General features: G+C 44.5%; 1 protein-coding gene across 47 annotated transcripts in view; it reads left to right on the plus strand.

Moving 5' to 3' along the window:
• NRCAM (neuronal cell adhesion molecule) overlaps nucleotides 1-17,724 on the plus strand; it is a 192,285-nt gene that overhangs the window by 54,476 nt on the left and 120,085 nt on the right. The window lies entirely within an intron of this gene.

Here is a 17,724-nt window from a genome sequence, read left to right on the forward strand (position 1 = left end):
CATTAAATACCAGAATGATGAAATGCCAAAATAAGATGTAGCATCTCTAAACCTGGAGATCTTTAAGGAAAGAATGGCTATCCAGTTGCTGAAGGACTGAATTTCTTATTCTATTTATGACTGATCACTTGAAATCTTTTTCAGTTTCAGAATTCTGTAAAGATTCATAGTTAGGATTGAGGATGGTGAGATTTTTATTGGTGTTTATAAGTGTCACTGGGTAGCAGGTCAAGGTCCTTCCAACCCAATTCTTAGGTAAAATAAATCATAAAACCACCTTTTAAGCAGTTTATATATCTAAAGATAGCCCCCAGTTCCTATACCCACAATATTGTCCTTTGAAGGTGTGACATACAGGAGACTATCATCTCTAAATCCCAGTCCAAATAACCCTCAGTGTCATTTAGGGAAAGCCTGGACCCATTATGATTGATCACTGGGGTCTCAAAATGCTCCACTTCTTCCCTTCTTGGAATGGACATAATTGGAGCATTTTAGTGCACTGATCCTTCTGGAGTTCCCTCTTCTCTCAGGGTGTCTGAAATTCCAGGTTTATTATCTGGAATCCAGAAGCTCATGAAGCAGCATGGCCTAGTGGACAGAACACAGCCCTGGGAGTCAGAAGGTTGTGGGTTCTAATCCAAACTCTGCTACTTGTCTGCTGTGTGGACTTGGGCAAGTCATTCTGCTTCTCTATGCCTCAGTTGCCTCATCTGTAAAATGGGGATAAAGACTGAGAACCCCAGAGGGGACAGAGATTGTGTCCAACCCACTTTGCTTGTCTCCACCGTAGCACTTAGTACAGTGCCTGGCACGTAGTAAGTGCTTAACAAATACCACTATTGTTATTATTACCTTTTAAGTCCTTCTGTCCACATTTATGGATGCCGGGGTAGATTTGCTACTAATCACAGGATCATTTTCCCTCCTCCGGGTAAGATCCTTGCCCCTCATCTTGGGACCCAAACATGGAAAACCTTTCTCCTGCAACCTGAACCTCCATGATTGGTTTCTGAATACTCACCAAAAAAGATTAGGGACTTCTTTATTTAAAAGCCCTCACCTCTCTTTTCCCAGTCCTCCCTCTCATTGGCTGTGTTCCAGGAGACACCTGATAAATCCTTAGTACATTTTAATTGACATTTGTTAAGCACTTTCTTTGGCCAGATACTGTCAGTGTCCTAAGCACTGGGATAGACACAAGATAATCATATTAGACACAGTCCATCTCCCACATGTGCTCACAGTTTTAATCCCCATTTTACAGATGAGGTAAATGAGACAAAGAAAAGTTAAAGAGACTTGCCCAGGGAAGGAGTCCTCTGGTATGAGTTTCTTCTTCTCAAAACTTCTAGAACTTCTCTTTCCCCTTTCCTTTGAGTGTGGGACCAGCTTGTACTACCACCACACTGTATTTGGGAAGCAACATGGCATAGTGGATAGAGCACGGGCCTGGGAGTCAGAAGGTCATGAGTTCTAATCCTGGCTCTACCACTTGTCTGCTGTGTGGCCTTGGGCAAATAACTTCACTTTTCTGTGCCTCAGTTCCCTCATCTGTAAAATAGGGATTAAGTCTGTGAACCCCAAGTGGGTCAGAGACTGTGTCCAGCCTCCAGCTGGCCGGAAAGATCAATGCAGTAAAATGCTCCAATTCTGTCCATTCCAAGAAGGGAAGAAGTGGAGCATTATGAGGCCCCAGCAATCGATCATAATGGGTCCAGGTTTGTTAAGTAAGTACTTAACAAATGCCATCATTATTATTATTAGTAGTAGTAATAGTAGTAGTATTTGCCTCCAGCTGGCTGGAAGGGGTGAATTCTAGAGATGATGTGAAGGTAGAATTGATTGGATTTGGTGACAGATTGAGTACGAGGATTGAATGAAAGAGGTGAGCCAAGGATAATGCCAAAATAACCAGCTTGTGAAACAGGAAATATGGTGGTCTTGTCTACAGTGACAGGAAAGTCAGGGGGAAGATACAGTTTGGGTGGGAAGGTGAGAACTTCTATTTTGGACTTCCTAAATTTGGAGGTGTAGACAAGCAGAGTTGCTCTGATGACAGGAGAAAATGTGAGACTGCAGAGAAGGAAAGAGATTAGTCATTAGGCTGTGGGCCCGTTGTTGGGCAGGGATTGTCTCTATCTGTTGCCGAATCGTACACTCCAAGCGCTTAGTACAGTGATCTGCACATAGTAAGTGTTCAATAAATACAATTGAAGGAATGAATGAATCTGGACTGGAAAGGTAGATTTGGAAATCATTTGCTCAGAAGATGTATTTGAAGCTGTGGGAGCTAATGGATTCTCCAAGGGAGAACTGATCCTCGAGGGACCTCAACAGTTAGATGTTGGGAGGGAAAGGAGGAAAGGAGTGAGAGAAACTGAGCTGTGGCCAGAGAAGTAGGAGGAGAACCAAGAAAAGATAGTGTCAGGAAGGCCAAGGTTAGATAATGTTTCAAGGAGAAGGGGGTGATCCAGTGTTGAAGGCAACTGAGAAGTCTTTATCATTTTCTTCATCAGTGGTATTCACTGAATGCATACAGTGTGCAGAGCACTGTACTAAGAGTTTGGAAGAGTACAATACAACAGATTGAGTAGACACGTTCCCAGCCCACAGAGAGGGGAGACAGACATTAATATACATATTCATAGATAATTCAGACATAGTCCATACCCTACAGCAAGTTCACAATCTAAAAGACGTGGGAGAGAGGACGAGAATTGGTGACAGACACAGGGAAGAGACAACATTATACAGCTAAAGTCATAAATATGAAAGCAATAAAAGTAAAAGCCTCAGTACCAATCAATGGTATTTATTGAGCACTTACTATGTGCAGAACACTGTAGTAAATGCTTGGGAGAGTGCAGTACAACATAATTAACAGACACGTTCCCTGTCCATAGTGAGTTTGCAGTCTAGAGGGGGAGACAGACATTTATATGAATAAATAAGTAATGTATAATATATAATTTAAAGATATATTATAGTTAAGGGAGACATTTTCACATGGAGTCAGCCCTAATACAGCAGTCACAACCTTCCTAACTTCTAGCAGTCAGTAAAGTATGCTGCACCTGCAACTTCTGTCTCCTTGCCAGAGTGGAGGATCTTCACTCCAGCAGTGGTGGGGAGGGAGAGCAACACCACTTGTTAAATCTTTTGGCATGGGGGGAGAGGAGGGAGGTAGCACCCCCAGGATTGATTGGCTTGAGTTAATTTGACTTTGTATCCCAACTGTCCAAGCTTTGTTACACAAGAAGCAGCATGGCCTAGTGGAAAGAGCTCGGGCCTGGGTGTCAGAAGGACCTGGGTTCTAACCCCAGGTCTGCCATTTGACTGCTGTGTGACTTTGGGCAAGTCACTTCACTTCTCTGTGCTTCCCTTTCCTCATTTGTAAAATGGGTATTAAATATTTCTCCCCCCAGACTGAGCTCCCCTTCTCCCTCTACTCCCTCTACCCCCCCTTCACCTCTCCGCAGCTAAACCCTCTTTTCCCCCCATTTCCCTCTGCTCCTCTCCCTCTCCCTTCCCATCCCCTCAGCACTGTACTCGTCTGCTCAACTGTATATATTTTCATTACCCTATTTATTTTGTTAATGAAATGTACATCGCCTTGATTCTATTTAGTTGCCATTGTTTTTACGAGATGTTCTTCCCCTTGACTCTATTTATTGCCATTGTTCTTGTCTGCCCGTCTCCCCCGATTAGACTGTAAGCCCATCAAACGGCAGGGACTGTCTCTATCTGTTGCCGACTGTTCATTCCAAGTGCTTAGTACAGTGCTCTGCACATAGTAAGCGCTCAATAAATACTATTGAATGAATGAATGAATGACTGTGAGTCCCATGTGCATCAGGGATTGTCTCCAACCTGATTATCTTATATCTAGACCATTGCTTAGAACAGTATTTGACACTTAGTAAGCACTTAATCAAAAAAAAACCCCTTTGTGTATATGTACTTATTTGAACTTTTAATTTATTCATTCTGACTCCACTGCTTGCAAATTCTTTCATGTATGTCTTTCCCATGAGAATGTAAGCTCCAACTGGGCAGAGAGTATGTGAAACCCCAAGTAATCTACCTGCCCTTTTCAGAGTCCTTATTAGGCAATCTAGTGGTGGTTTTGATTTCAGGAGCTAGCGGGTCAATTTTGGCGGTGGTGGGGGGCATCCAGTTTGTAGACTCCTTAAGACTACCCATGCCCCAGAAAGGGAAAAATCCAAAGGATGTGGATGTTTGGGTTTCCTCTCTTCCAGTGATCTCTCTTCCAGTGATTGTTGGGGATCTTTCAGCTGTGAGGACTGCCAGACAGATCCCAACAGATCATGCTCAGTCAGTGTCAAGCCCAGAGAAAGACTTCATATGTACATGAGAAGTAGCATGGTCTAATGGATAGAGCACAGACCTGGGGGTCAAAAGGACACGGGTTCTAATCCCAGCTCTGCCATATGTTGGCTGTGTGAACTTGGGCAAGTCATTTCCCTTATCTTTGTCTCAGTTACTTCATCTGTAAAAGGGGGATTAATGCTGTGAACCCCATTTGGGACATGTACTGTGTCCAACCTCATTAGTTTAGAGAAGCAGCGTGGCTCAGTGGAAAGAGCACGGGCTTTGGAGTCAGGGCTCATGAGTTCGAATCCCAGCTCTGCCACTTGTCGGCTGTGTGACTGTGGGCAAGTCACTTAACTTCTCTGTGCCTCAGTTCCCTCATCTGTAAAATGGGGATTAAGACTGTGAGCCCCACGTGGGACAACCTGATTCCCCTGTGTCTACCCCAGCGCTTAGAACAGTGCTCGGCACATAGTAAGCGCTTAACAAATACTAACATTATTATTATTATTATTATTAGTTTGTATCTATCCCAGCTCATAGAACAGTAAGAACAGAACACGCTTAACAAATACCATCATCATCATCATCATCATCATTTGAAACATTAACCTGCTCTGCCATATGTTGGCTGTGTGAACTTGGGCAAGTCACTTCCCTTACCTTTGTCTCAGTTACCTCATCTGTAAAAGGGGGATTAATGCTGTGAACCCCATCTGGGACATGTACTGTGTCCAACCTCATTAGTTTGTATCTATCCCAGCTCATAGAACAGGAAGAACAGAACACGCTAAACAAATACCATCATCGTCATCATCATTTAAAACATAAACCTGCACACAACAGAGACTCAATTGATGCAAATGGTAGTGAACACTACATTTGCTCTATAGACTTTCAGTTTGATAGAAATCTCAATGTCAGGTTAGTGCCACACACCATCTAAAGGCCACTGATTCAGTCTTCTACCTCTCTGTCTCTGCTGGCAGTACTGAAACAGTGTTCAGCCCTGGTAGCAGGCTTCACTGACAGAATTCAGCCCTGGGTGACTGATAAAGAAGTTTGGCTGGTTCATAATATCAGTCTTCTTTTGGCTAATTATCAGCCCATTACCACTTTTCTAATGCAGCCAAATGGTTTATAATGACCTTTAGCCATCAGTATGTAAGATATCCTCTCCTCCCTAATCGACACCCATGCCCGTTACCCCTACCAACTGTTCCGGACCTTTAACTCTTTCCTTAGGCCCCCTGTTCCTCCCCCTCCCCATCTCTCACCCCCAATGATCTGGCCACCTACTTCATCACAAAAATCAACACAGTCAGGTCTGAGCTCCCCAAAGTCACCCCTCCACCTCTCCCCTCCCCCCCACCAACCCTCTCCCCTACTTTTCCATCCTTCCCTGCAGTATCCTCAGAGGAGATCTCCTCCCTCCTCGCAAGTGCCACCCCCTCCACCTGCGCCTCGGACCCCATTCCCTCTCACCTTATTAAAAACATTGCCCCTGCCCTCCTCCCTTCCTTAACTTCTATTTTTAACCACTCAATCTCCAATGGCTCCTTCCCCTCTGCCTTTAAACATGCCCACGTCTCCCCCATCCTAAAAAAACCCGCTCTTGACCCCACTTCCCCTTCCAGTTATCGCCCTATCTCCCTACTACCCTTCCTTTCCAAAATCCTAGAACAAGTCATCTACAATCACTGCTTAGAATTTCTTAACTCCCATTCTCTCCTGGACCCCCTCCAATCTGGCTTCCATGCCCTCCATTCTACTGAGACTGCTCTCTCTAAGGTCACTCATGACCTCCTTCTTGCCAAATCCAATGGCTCCACTCCATTCCAATGGCTCCTCCTTGACCTCTCTGCTGCCTTTGACACTGTCGACCATCCCCTCCTCCTCCATACCTTATCTCACCTTGGCTTCACAGACTCCGTCCTCTCCTGGTTCTCCTCTTATCTCTCTGGCCAGTCATTCTCGGTCTCCTTCGCAGGCGCCTCCTCCCCCTCCCATCCTTTAATGGTTGGAGTTCCTCAAGGGTCAGTTCTTGGCCCTCTTCTGTTCTCCATTTACACTCACTCCCTTGGTGAACTCATTCGCTCTCATGGCTTTGACTACCATCTCTACGCAGATGACACACAGATCTACATCTCTGCCCCTGTCCTCTCCCCCTCCCTTCAGGCTCGCATCTCCTCCTGCCTCCAGGATGTCTCCACCTGGATGTCGGCCCGCCACCTAAAACTCAACATGAGCAAGACTGAGCTCCTCATCTTCCCTCCCAAGCCCGGTCCTCTCCCAGACTTCCCTATCACCGTGGATGGCACGACCATCCTTCCCGTCTCTCAGGCCCGCAATCTCGGTGTCATCCTTGACTCGTCTCTCTCGTTCACCCCACACATCCAATCCGTTACCGAGACCTGCCGGTTTCACCTTTACAATATCACCAAGATCCGCCCTTTCCTCTCCACCCAAATGGCTACCTTACTGCTACAGGCTCTTGTTGTATCCCAGCTAGACTACTGTGTCAGCCTTCTCTCTGATCTCCCTTCCTCCTCTCTCGCCCCGCTCCAGTCTATTCTTCACTCCGTTGCCCGGCTCATCTTCCTGCAGAAATGATCTGGGCATGTCACTCCCCTTCTTAAACACCTCCAGTGGTTGCCCATCAACCTCCGCTCCAAACAAAAACTCCTCACTCTAGCCTTCAAGGCTCTCCATCACCTTGCCCCTTCCTACCTCTCCTCCCTTCTCTCTTTCTACCGCCCACCCCGCACGCTCCGCTCCTCTGCCGCCCACCTCCTCACCGTCCCTCAGTCTCGTCTATCCTGCCGTCGACCCCTGAGCCACGTCCTCCCGCGGTCCTGGAACGCCCTCCCTCCTCACCTCCGCCAAACTAATTCTCTTCCCCTCTTCAAAACCCTACTTAAAACTCACCTCCTCCAAAGGCCTTCCCATACTGAGCTCCCCTTCTCCCTCTGCTCCCTCTGCCCCCCCTTCACCTCTCCGCAGCTTAACCCTCTTTTCCCCCCATTTCCCTCTGCTCCTCCCCCTCTCCCTTCCCATCCCCTCAACACTGTACTCGTCTGCTCAACTGTATATATTTTCATTACCCTATTTATTTTGTTAATGAAATGTACATCGCCTTGATTCTATTTAGTTGCCATTGTTTTTACGAGATGTTCTTCCCCTTGACTCTATTTATTGCCATTGTTCTTCTCTGTCCATCTCCCCCGATTAGACTGTAAGCCCGTCAAACGGCAGGGAATGTCTCTATCTGTAGCCTACTTGTTCATTCCAAGCGCTTAGTACAGTGCGCTGCACATAGTAAGTGCTCAATAAATACTATTGAAAGAATAAATGAATGAATGAATGAATGAATGAATATCCTTCATGAGCAATTCAAGGACTTGAAGCGGCAAGGTGTAGTGGATAGAGCACGGGGCTGGGAGTCAGAAGGTCATGGGTTCTAATCCCGGCTCCACTACTTGTCTGCTGTGTGACCTTGGGCAAGTCACTTCACTTCTCTGAGCCTCAGTTACCTCATCTGTAAAATGGGGATTGAGACTGTGACCCCCACGTGGGATAGGGACTGTGTCCAACCCGATCTGCTTGTATCCACCCCCACACTTAATACAGTGCCTGAAACGTAGTTAAGCACTTAAATACCATTATCATCAACATCATCACTTACTATGTGCCAAGCACTGTAGTAAGCGTTGGGGTGGAATCAAGCAAATGAGGTTGGACACAGTCCTTCTCCCATGTGGCGCTTAGTCTCAATCCCCATTTTACAGATGAAGTAACTGGGGCACAGAGAAGTAAATGTCACACAACAGGGTCACACAGCAAACAAATGGTGGAGTCGGGATTAGAACCTATGACCTTCTGTTGGCCAGGCCCATGCTCTATCCACTACACCATACTGCTTAGGTTGTTGCTTCCAGGCTGCTGAGTCAAAAGAATTTCCCAGAGGTTTCGGATCATGCTTTGATACCAGCTTCAGGACTCCATTCTTTCTTGAGCCAAATTGCATAAAAGAGGTTGGACAAAATAGGAACTAGTGCACATCTTTGTGGTACTTTGTTGCATCTGGGGAAAGGATTAGTCAAGGATTCTCCAATTCTGACTTTCCAATCATATAATCATGAATTACTTTTAGAATCTTAATAAATCTTTCAGTATACTAAAACATTTTTAGAAATTGCCAAAGCCCAAGTCTACTGGTGTAGTAAAATCTTTTTTAGAAGCTTAATATTTTTGTAAGGCATTTCTACTGTATCTGAAGTGGACCAGCTTTCATGTATCTTGTGCCACTCTGGTCTGAAGGCAAATTGCAATTCTCCATATAGTTTATGATGTTATTTATTGGTCTAGAAAGACCCTGGCTAAGATCTTATCAGCAGTGTAATCAATCAGTTATTATTGATTACTTATAAGTATATATTACTTATATACTTAATTATTATAAGTTGATTACTTATTGAGCACTTACTCTGTGCAGAGCACTGAACTGAGTGCTTGGGAGTATACAGTATAACAGAGTTGGTAATCATGTTCCCTGTCCATAATGATTTTACAGCCTAGAGAGACCAGTGTTAAGCCAAGATATTTCCCAAAGTCTGCATTCTATCCTTTCTTCTTTAAGATGGTGTAATGGTGGTAATAATAATGGATTATAGCATTTAACAATAATAATAATGTTGATATTTGTTGATTGCTTACTATGTGCAGAGCACTGTTCTAAGCGCTGGGGTAGATACAGGGTAATCAGGTTGTCCCATGTGAGGCTCACAGTCTTAATCCCCATTTTACAGATGAGGTAACTGAGACACAGAGAAGTTAAATGACTTGCCCACAGTCATAGCTGACAAGTGGCAGAGCCAGAATTCAAACCCATGACCTCTGACTCCCAAGCCCATATTCTTTCCACTGAGCCATGCTGCTTAATGTGTGCCAAGCACTGTTCTAAGCTCTGGGGTAGATACAAGGTAATCAGGTTGTCCCACATGGGGCTCACAGTCTTAATCCCCATTTTATAGATGAGGTAACTGAGTCACAGAGAAGTTATGTGTCTTGCCCAAGATCACATAGCAGACATGTGGATTAGGAGCTGGGATTAGAACCCGAGTCCTCTGACTCCCAAGCCCATGTTCTTTCCACTAAGCCACACTGCTTCTCTGAGTGCTTCTGGTGCTGTCTTTGATATACCCCAGCGTTTCCATAGTGTTCCCGGTGTCAAGTCAGATCTTCTGAGGTACTTGGGTACAATCTATCTTCCCTGCTTGTAGATCTTGGCAGATTTTCCATCCTGTCCGGGAACTTTATCCTTCTTTATGGCTCTAATTGCAGTGATGGCTTCACTGTTGTCGGAGCAAAAACCACATCTTCAAATGTTGGCAGGCATACTATTTTTCTTTGAGTGTCATCCTCACCAGTGGAAGGTGTGTGAGATTTTTGAAGTTTTGTTGCCGTATTTTTTATGATTTACTCCTTGGTGTGATTGTGGATAGACTCATCTATACACTTCAGCACTTCTTGGGCAGTGAATATGGATCCATATATATATTTCGGAGAGGTCCCTGGTTTGTTTTGATCTGGATGGCCTTGTGTCTCCCTTCATGAGCTTTGTCTACTTTGCAAGCACATTCTGTATTCCGTGAAGTAGGTTAGGCGTCTCTAACGACCCATTTGATCAGTGTCATGAGGATCTGAAATGTATTTATGAGGTATTTCTTGCATTGCTGCCAGCTGCTCTTTAATTTCAGTGTCCAGTTCATTGAACCAGGTCTGGTGGGGTCTGTGAGAGCACACTCAGTGTAAATGGACATATATAGATTAAATCTCAGCGGGACACCACTTTGGATTCTAGTAGGCTATGAAAAGAATCAGGTGAAGGGAAGCTAAATATTCACATTGGAACTGAATGTTGTGGTCTTTTTTAATTGCAGTTGCTCTATCATAATATGTTTAGCTTCACGTTATCTGTCTGAATTTGTTACAATATATGACAAGTCACACAAAGATTGTGTTGGGTAGTTTTTTGTGTGAATAATATTCACTTCACCACACTTCAAAATATATGCTAATCAGCATGGTTGCTATCCCAGATTCCCAACCTTTAAAAGCACAGTATTCTGATGGAGTAGATCCCTTCTTATTGGGATTCATTTTGTAAATCAAATCCAGCTCCTTAGCTGCACATGTCTCTCAGGCCTACTCCCTACTGTCCGCTTCCTCTACTGCTCACATTCACCACACCTCCTGCTCCACCTCATCTAACCATTTACCAACTTGGACACATGTTGGACCTTAACATCACTTTATTGTACAATTTCTAACTTTGGTAGTAATAATAGTGATAGTAAGCACTTACTGTTTGGGGAGCACTGTACTAAGCACTGGGAGAGAATACTCAGCTGGGAATTAGATGAGGTCCCTTTCCCTCAATGGGCTCACTGAGTCTAAGTGGAGAGAAGGGATTGAAGACAGACATCAGGAGTCATGAAACATTAACACTGCAGGAGAAGTTTTTATCCCCTGGAGCAAATTGGAAGCAGGAGAACTCAGTGGTGGGAGAAAAGGCAACAGTTTCCTCAGGGCTTTTCTTGGCAGGAAAGGAGGAGATGGAGAGTGTGTGGGAGTAGTTTTTATCCTAGGGCTGTCACACTCGGAGCATGCCAGGAGCAGGGACCCTGAGGGCTGGGAGAGAAGATGGTGGTTGCCATGTGCTTCTTTCAGCCAGGATGAAGGAGCAACTCAGAATCTCTGAAATCCCACTCTCTTACTACAATATTTTTATCTTCCTTCTCTCCCACACATTTCTTTCTTCCAATACTATCTTCTTCCTTCATAGAGACCCCTGATGTCTTTAACCCCTCTGCTTATCCAAGGCCATCATATCAGCAGTGTGGTCTAGTGGAAAGAGCAAAGGCCTGGGAGTGAGAGGACATAGGTTCTAATCCCAGCTCTGCCATGTTCCCGCAGTGTGACCTTGGGCAAGTGACTTAACTTCCCTGTGCCTCAATTCCCTCATCTGCAAAATTCTCCTTCCTACTTAGACTGTGGGACCTGGTCATCTCATGTCTACCCTTGAACTTAGTACAGTGCTTGGCACATAGTAAGTTATTTATTATTATTTTTATTTCCTATTTGGACTCCCTACCCATACCCCCTCTTTGATGTGCAAATTCACATCCTCAAATCTAGCCTATCTGCCCAACTCAATACCTGAACACCCCTGTTCCTCTGTCAGTCTTACACCACCAATTTACAATCCCAGTTCACCTCCACATTATGCTTCCCCTCTTCCTTTGCTTGTGCTGTGGAGCTCTGCTAGCACCATGTTGACCTCAGCCATCTCAAATGCTTTTGTACCTGCTATGACTCTGTACTCTCCTTGGCTTGGCAATATTATTTCTTCCCCTGCACTGACTCACATTCACACAGCCCACACCAACTATTCCAGAGTTAAACTTCTCCTTAAACCTTCAATGCCCCTACCTTCTTCAGCCTCATCCTTGACTACTGTGCCAATTACAAAATCAAAACCATCAGGCTTAAAGTCTCCCAAATATCCCCTTCAACTCCCCAACTCCTTCCTACCCTTCTAATCCATTCCATCAATATTCCCAGAAATCCAACCACTCCCCCTCTGCACCCAAACCTTTCACTTCACACTTTATGAAAACATTTGTGCCCACATTTCTTCTCTCCGTGACTGCCAACCTTAACCACTCTTACTTTGGTGGCTCTTTCCCCTCTGCTTTCAAACAAGCCTACACCCCCTCTAAAATAATAATAAAAAAAACTTTCCTTGAATCCATGGCACAATCCAGCTATTGCTTCTCCTTCCTTATTCAATTCCTGTCCAACTCATGGAGTGCACTGTTTACCTCTGTTGTCTTCACTTCCTCAACTTCTTGATTCACCATCTACAATCCAGCTTTTATCCCCTCCACTTCAAAGAGACCTTTCTCTCCAACATCACCAATGACCTTCTTGACAAATCAAACAGACTTTCGTCTGCCTTAATTCTCCTCTCCCTCTCCCACCCTCTCCTGGAAACACTGTATAAACTAGGTTTTTCTGATGCCATCCATTCCTATGTCTGTGGCTGACCTGCTCAGTCTCTTTGGCTGACTTGTCCCCTACCCCAAAGTCCCTGACATGGGGTCAGTCAAGGCTCAGTTCAGGATCCCCTTCTATTTTCAGTCTACATTTATTCCTTTGTGGGCTCATCCACCCTCGCAGCTTCAGAGATCACCTTTGTGTGGATAACTCCACATCTATCTCACTAGCCCCAAGCTCTCTGCTTCTCTGCAATATCTCTTCTCCTCCCCTCCTGCCTCTAGGACATCTCTAAATGGATTCCTGCCAGTACCTTAATCTCAACAATTTAAGTACTTGGGGTAGTCACACTCTTCACCTCTCTTCCTACTGCATTTATGGACATATTTTTACACTCTTTGCTTCCTCCTACCTCTAATTTCTTATAGTGCCTGACGCCCCAGCTCATAAACTCCTTGAAGGCAGGGATGATGTCTACTAACTCCATTGTACTTCTTCAAGTACTTAATACAGAGTATTTAGCACAGAATAAATGCTCAGTAAATACTGTTGATTGATTGAGTCAAGTCCTTTGAAAATGGTATAGAAAAGTAGTCTCTGTAGTTTTTTCCTGTAAACACAGGCTCTTTATTACAGATTTCATCCATCCAATTACATATCTTTCCCTGTGAGATTATAAAATTATTATATCCTAATAATTTTGGAGGAAGAATTATGCAAGTTAACTGGGCCAGCTAATTGTGCACAAGACAGAATGCTGTACAGCAAAATCAAAGTCTGGTTGAATACTGGATAGAGAGATTTGGATATACACTGATAGAGCTGATGAGGTGCTTTTCTATCAAATCTAAATTCTTCTCATTAGTTACCTATGATATTCTTATGCCCTGTACCCTGTGCTAAGTGGTGAGGTGAATTCAAGATGATCGCATGCTTTTCAAGTATTTTAACCAGCATGATAGCACTTTGGGTGGAAAGTTAGGGGCAGATGTTGTGGTGGAAGAACTGACAGGACTTGGTTCCTAACTGAATATTGGGGGGTAAAAGGGGAGAAAGAGAGCGAAGTTAGGAATAATGCCAAAAGGCTTGAGAAATGAGGAAGAAGGTTGTCAACATGGCTTAGTCGAAATAGCCTGAAACTCAAGGAGTTCATACCCTAAGTGAGGAAAGATGACTACTGGACCAATAAGAATGAATTTAAGACAATTATAAATTACAATGCAGCAATCTGAAGTAAACATACTAAAATAAGTAGCTAAAATACTAAAATATTCAGATGGGGAAGCCCTCACTTCCACACTTCTATAGGAAACAGTATTTCCAGCATTCTGAATGACTGGAAGGTAAGATTCCAGTACACAGTAGTTGGCCAGAATAAGAGAGTCTTATCTGGACATTAGGCAGCCCCATGGAATCTGGAGCTCCCTTCCATAAGGGACTCCAATCAAATGGGTCTCTGTTTCTGCATACCCACCACTCTTGCAGGGGTTGATAGAAAACTTCTCTGTGCCTTAAAACCCTTAGAACAGTGCCTGGCACATAGTAAGTGCTCAACAAAAAACATAAAAATAAATAAATAAGAGCGGCTGGTCCAGACACCAGTTAGATCAGTATCCATAAATATAGAGAAGCAGCGTGGCTCAGTGGAAAGAGCACGGGCTTTGGAGTCAGAGGTCATGAGTTTGAATCCCGGCTCTGCCACTAGTCAGCTGTGTGACTGTGGGCAAGTCACTTAACTTCTCTGTGCCTCAGTTACCTCATCTGTAAAATGGGGATTAAGACTGTGAGCTCCACGTGGGACAACCTGATTCCCCTGTGTCTACCCCAGCGCTTAGAACAGTGCTCTGCACATAGTAAGCGCTTAACAAATACCAACATTATTATAAGTATGGAGCTGACAGGGCAGGATGATGCTGTGTTCAACCTGATTTACCAAACCCCAGTGCTTAGTACAGTTCCTGGCACACAGTAAGCACTTAATAAATACCACAGTCACCTACAAGGCTAGACTGGAGAGAGAAAATTGGAAGGGGAGAAGGGGAAGTGTGGGAAATACTCTCATCACCACCACTGTGGGTAGGGAATCAGCTGCAAACCATGTCTTATTCATTTAATCAGGATTCCCATGGCCACAAGTATTTCCTCCCCTCACACACAATGCTGAGAGATTGGACTCAAGTTGCTCTATTGTAGAAAACAGCTAATAATCGTGGTGGTAAAATTGGCTAATTTTTTACTGCGTGCCAAGCACTGTACTAAGCAGTAGGGTAGATACAAGACAATTCGGTTAGACCCAGTCCCTGCCCCACATGGGGCTCACAGTCCAAGAAGGAGGGAGTAGAATGTATTCACCATTTTACAGATGAGAGAACTGAGGCAAAGAGAAGCTAAGTGACCTGCCTGAGGTCACACAGCAGACCGGTGGCGGAGCTGGAATTTTAAACCCAGGTCATCTGACTCTCAGGCGCATATCTTTCCACTAGGTCAGGCTGCTTCTCAGGTATTTACTCAGGAGGAGCCTAACTACATTGACACTGGTTATTCAAGCCTTCCTTGTCACCTCACCCCCTAAAGTCCTTGGCCAAAGTCATTGCTACCTAGAGCATACAGTGAAATTCATCCAGTGGTTTGCAGAAAAATAGCCTTTCCAGCTCTTTGATATGGCCTGTATTCAAAGTCCACAGTAACCTGGCTTCGTGAAAAGAGCGTGAACCTGGGAGTCAGAGGACCTGTGTTCTATGGAGGGTTGGCAGCCTCAGTTACCTCTTCTATAAAATGGGGATAGAATACCTGTTCTCCCACCATCTGAGACTGTGAACTCTATGTGGGACAGAAACTGGGTTCAATCAGCTTACATTGTATCACCCCCAGTGAGTAGTATAGAGCTTGGCACATCTGAAGTACTTAATAAATACCACAATTATTATTATTCCTCTGTATTTTCCCCCTCTAGATTGTAAGCTCTTTGTGAGCAGGAAACTCGCCTACCAACTCTGGTATCTTATACTCTCCCAGATGCTGAGTACAGTGCTCTGCACACACTAAGAGCTCAATATATATAATTGATCAATTATAAAGATTTTCTATTTGAAAACTCTTTTCATTTTGCAAAGTCCCTGCACTCTCAGGACACTCTTTAAGGTGATAGGTGCTGACCTCCCATCCTCTTGTCCCTCCCCACCCCAGTCCATACTTCACTCTGCTGCCCAGGTCATTTTTCTAAAAAAAATGCTCAGTCCACTCTCCCTTCTCTTCAAGAGCCACAAATAGTTGTCCATATGCCTCTGCATTAAAATGAAACACCTTACCATTAGCTTTAATAATAATGTTGGTATTTGTTAAGCGCTTACTATGTGCAGAGCACTGTTCTAAGCGCTGGGGTAGACACAAGGGAATCAGGTTGTCCCACGTGGGTCTCACACTCTTAATCCCCATTTTACAGATGAGGTAACTGAGGCACAGAGAAGTTAAGTGACTTGCCCACAGTCACACAGCTGACAAGTGGCAGAGCCGGGATTTGAACCCATGACCTATGACTCCAAAGCCCGTTCTCTTTCCACTGAGCCACGCTGCTTCTCAGTCAGCTTTAAAGCACTCAGTCAGCTTGTTCCTCCTACCTTGCCTCGCTGATGTCCTACTACAACCCAGCCAGTATAGTTTGCTTCTCTAGCTCCAAGTTACTCACTGTACCTTGATCTTGTCTGTCTAGCTTCCAACCCCTTGCCCATGTCCTCCCTCTTCATTCAATCATATTTATTGAGCACTTACTGTGTGCTGAACATGGTACTAAGCACTTGGGAGAGTGGCTCAGTGGAAAGAGCATGGGTTTGGAAGTCAGAGGTTATGGGTTCGAATCCTGACTCTGCCACTTGTCAGCTGTGTGACTGTGAGCAAGTCACTTCACTTCTCTGTGCTTCAGTTACCTCATCTGTAAAATGGGGATGAAGACCGTGAGCCTCCCAAGGGACAACCTGATTACTCTGTATCTACCCCAGCACTTAGAACAGTGCTCTGCACATAGTAAGTGCTTAACTAATACCAAACAAATACCAACATTACAATACAACAATTAACAGACACATTCCCTGCCCACAACGAGCTTACAGTCTGCCTGGAACTCCCTCACCCTCCATATCCAACAGACCACCACTCTCCCTACCTTTAAAGCCTTATTAATTAATTAATGATGGTATTTGTTAAGTTCTTATAATAATAATAATAATAATGGTGGTATTTGTTAAACACTTACTATGTGCCAAGCTCTGTTCTAAGTGCTGGGGTAGATACAAGGTAATCAGGTTGTCCCCCGTGGGGCTCACATTCTTAAACCCCATTTTAGAGATGAGGTAACTGAGGCCCAGAGAAGTTAAGTGACTTTCCCAAAGTCACACAGCTGACAAGTGGAAGAGCCTGTATTAGAACCCGTAACCTTTGACTTCTAAGCACTTGCTTTTCCCACTAAGCCACGCTGCTTCTCTAATGATATTTGTTAAGCATTTACTATGTGTAAAGCACTGTTCTACTTGCTGGGGTAAATAGAGAAGCAGCATGGCTCAGTGGAAAGAGCACAGGCTTAGGAGTCAGAGGTCGTGGGTTTTAATCCCAGCTCTGCCACCTGTCAGCTGTGTGACTTTGGGTAAGTCACTTGACTTCTTGGTGCCTCAGTTACCTCATCTGTAAAATGGGGATTAAGACTGTGAGCCCCAAGAGGGACAACCTGATTACCCTGTATCTACCCCAGCGCTTAGAACAGTGCTTGGCATATAGTAAGCGCTTAACAAATGCCAACATCATCATCATTATTATTACTATTATTATAAAGAAATCAGGTTGTCCCACATGGGGCTCACAGTCTTAATCCCCATTTTACAGTTGAGGTAACTGAGGCCCAGAAAAGTTAAGTGAGTTGCCCAAAGTCACACAGCTAATAAGTGGTAGAGCCAAGATTAGAACCCACGACCTCTGACCCTCTAGCCCGTGCCCTTTCCACTAAGCCACGCTGCTTCTCATCACATCCCCTCCAAAAGGCCTTCCATGAATAAGCCCTCTTTGTCTCCTACTCCCACTCCCTTCTGGATCTCTTATGCACTCAGATCCAAACCCTTTAAACACTTGATATTCACCCCACCCTCAGCCCCACAACACTTCTTCATTTAATGTCTGTCACTCCCTCTAGACTGCATAGATCATGGACCTGGGAGTCAAAAGGTCATGGGTTTGAAATCTGGCTCCGCCACTTGTCTGCTCTGTGGCCCTGGGCAAATCACTTCACTTCTCTGTGCCTCAGTTACATCATCTGTAAAATGAGGATGAAGATTGTGAGCCCTG

Source organism: Ornithorhynchus anatinus, chromosome 10 (assembly GCF_004115215.2).
Source record: "Ornithorhynchus anatinus isolate Pmale09 chromosome 10, mOrnAna1.pri.v4, whole genome shotgun sequence".
Lineage (NCBI taxonomy): Eukaryota > Metazoa > Chordata > Mammalia > Monotremata > Ornithorhynchidae > Ornithorhynchus > Ornithorhynchus anatinus.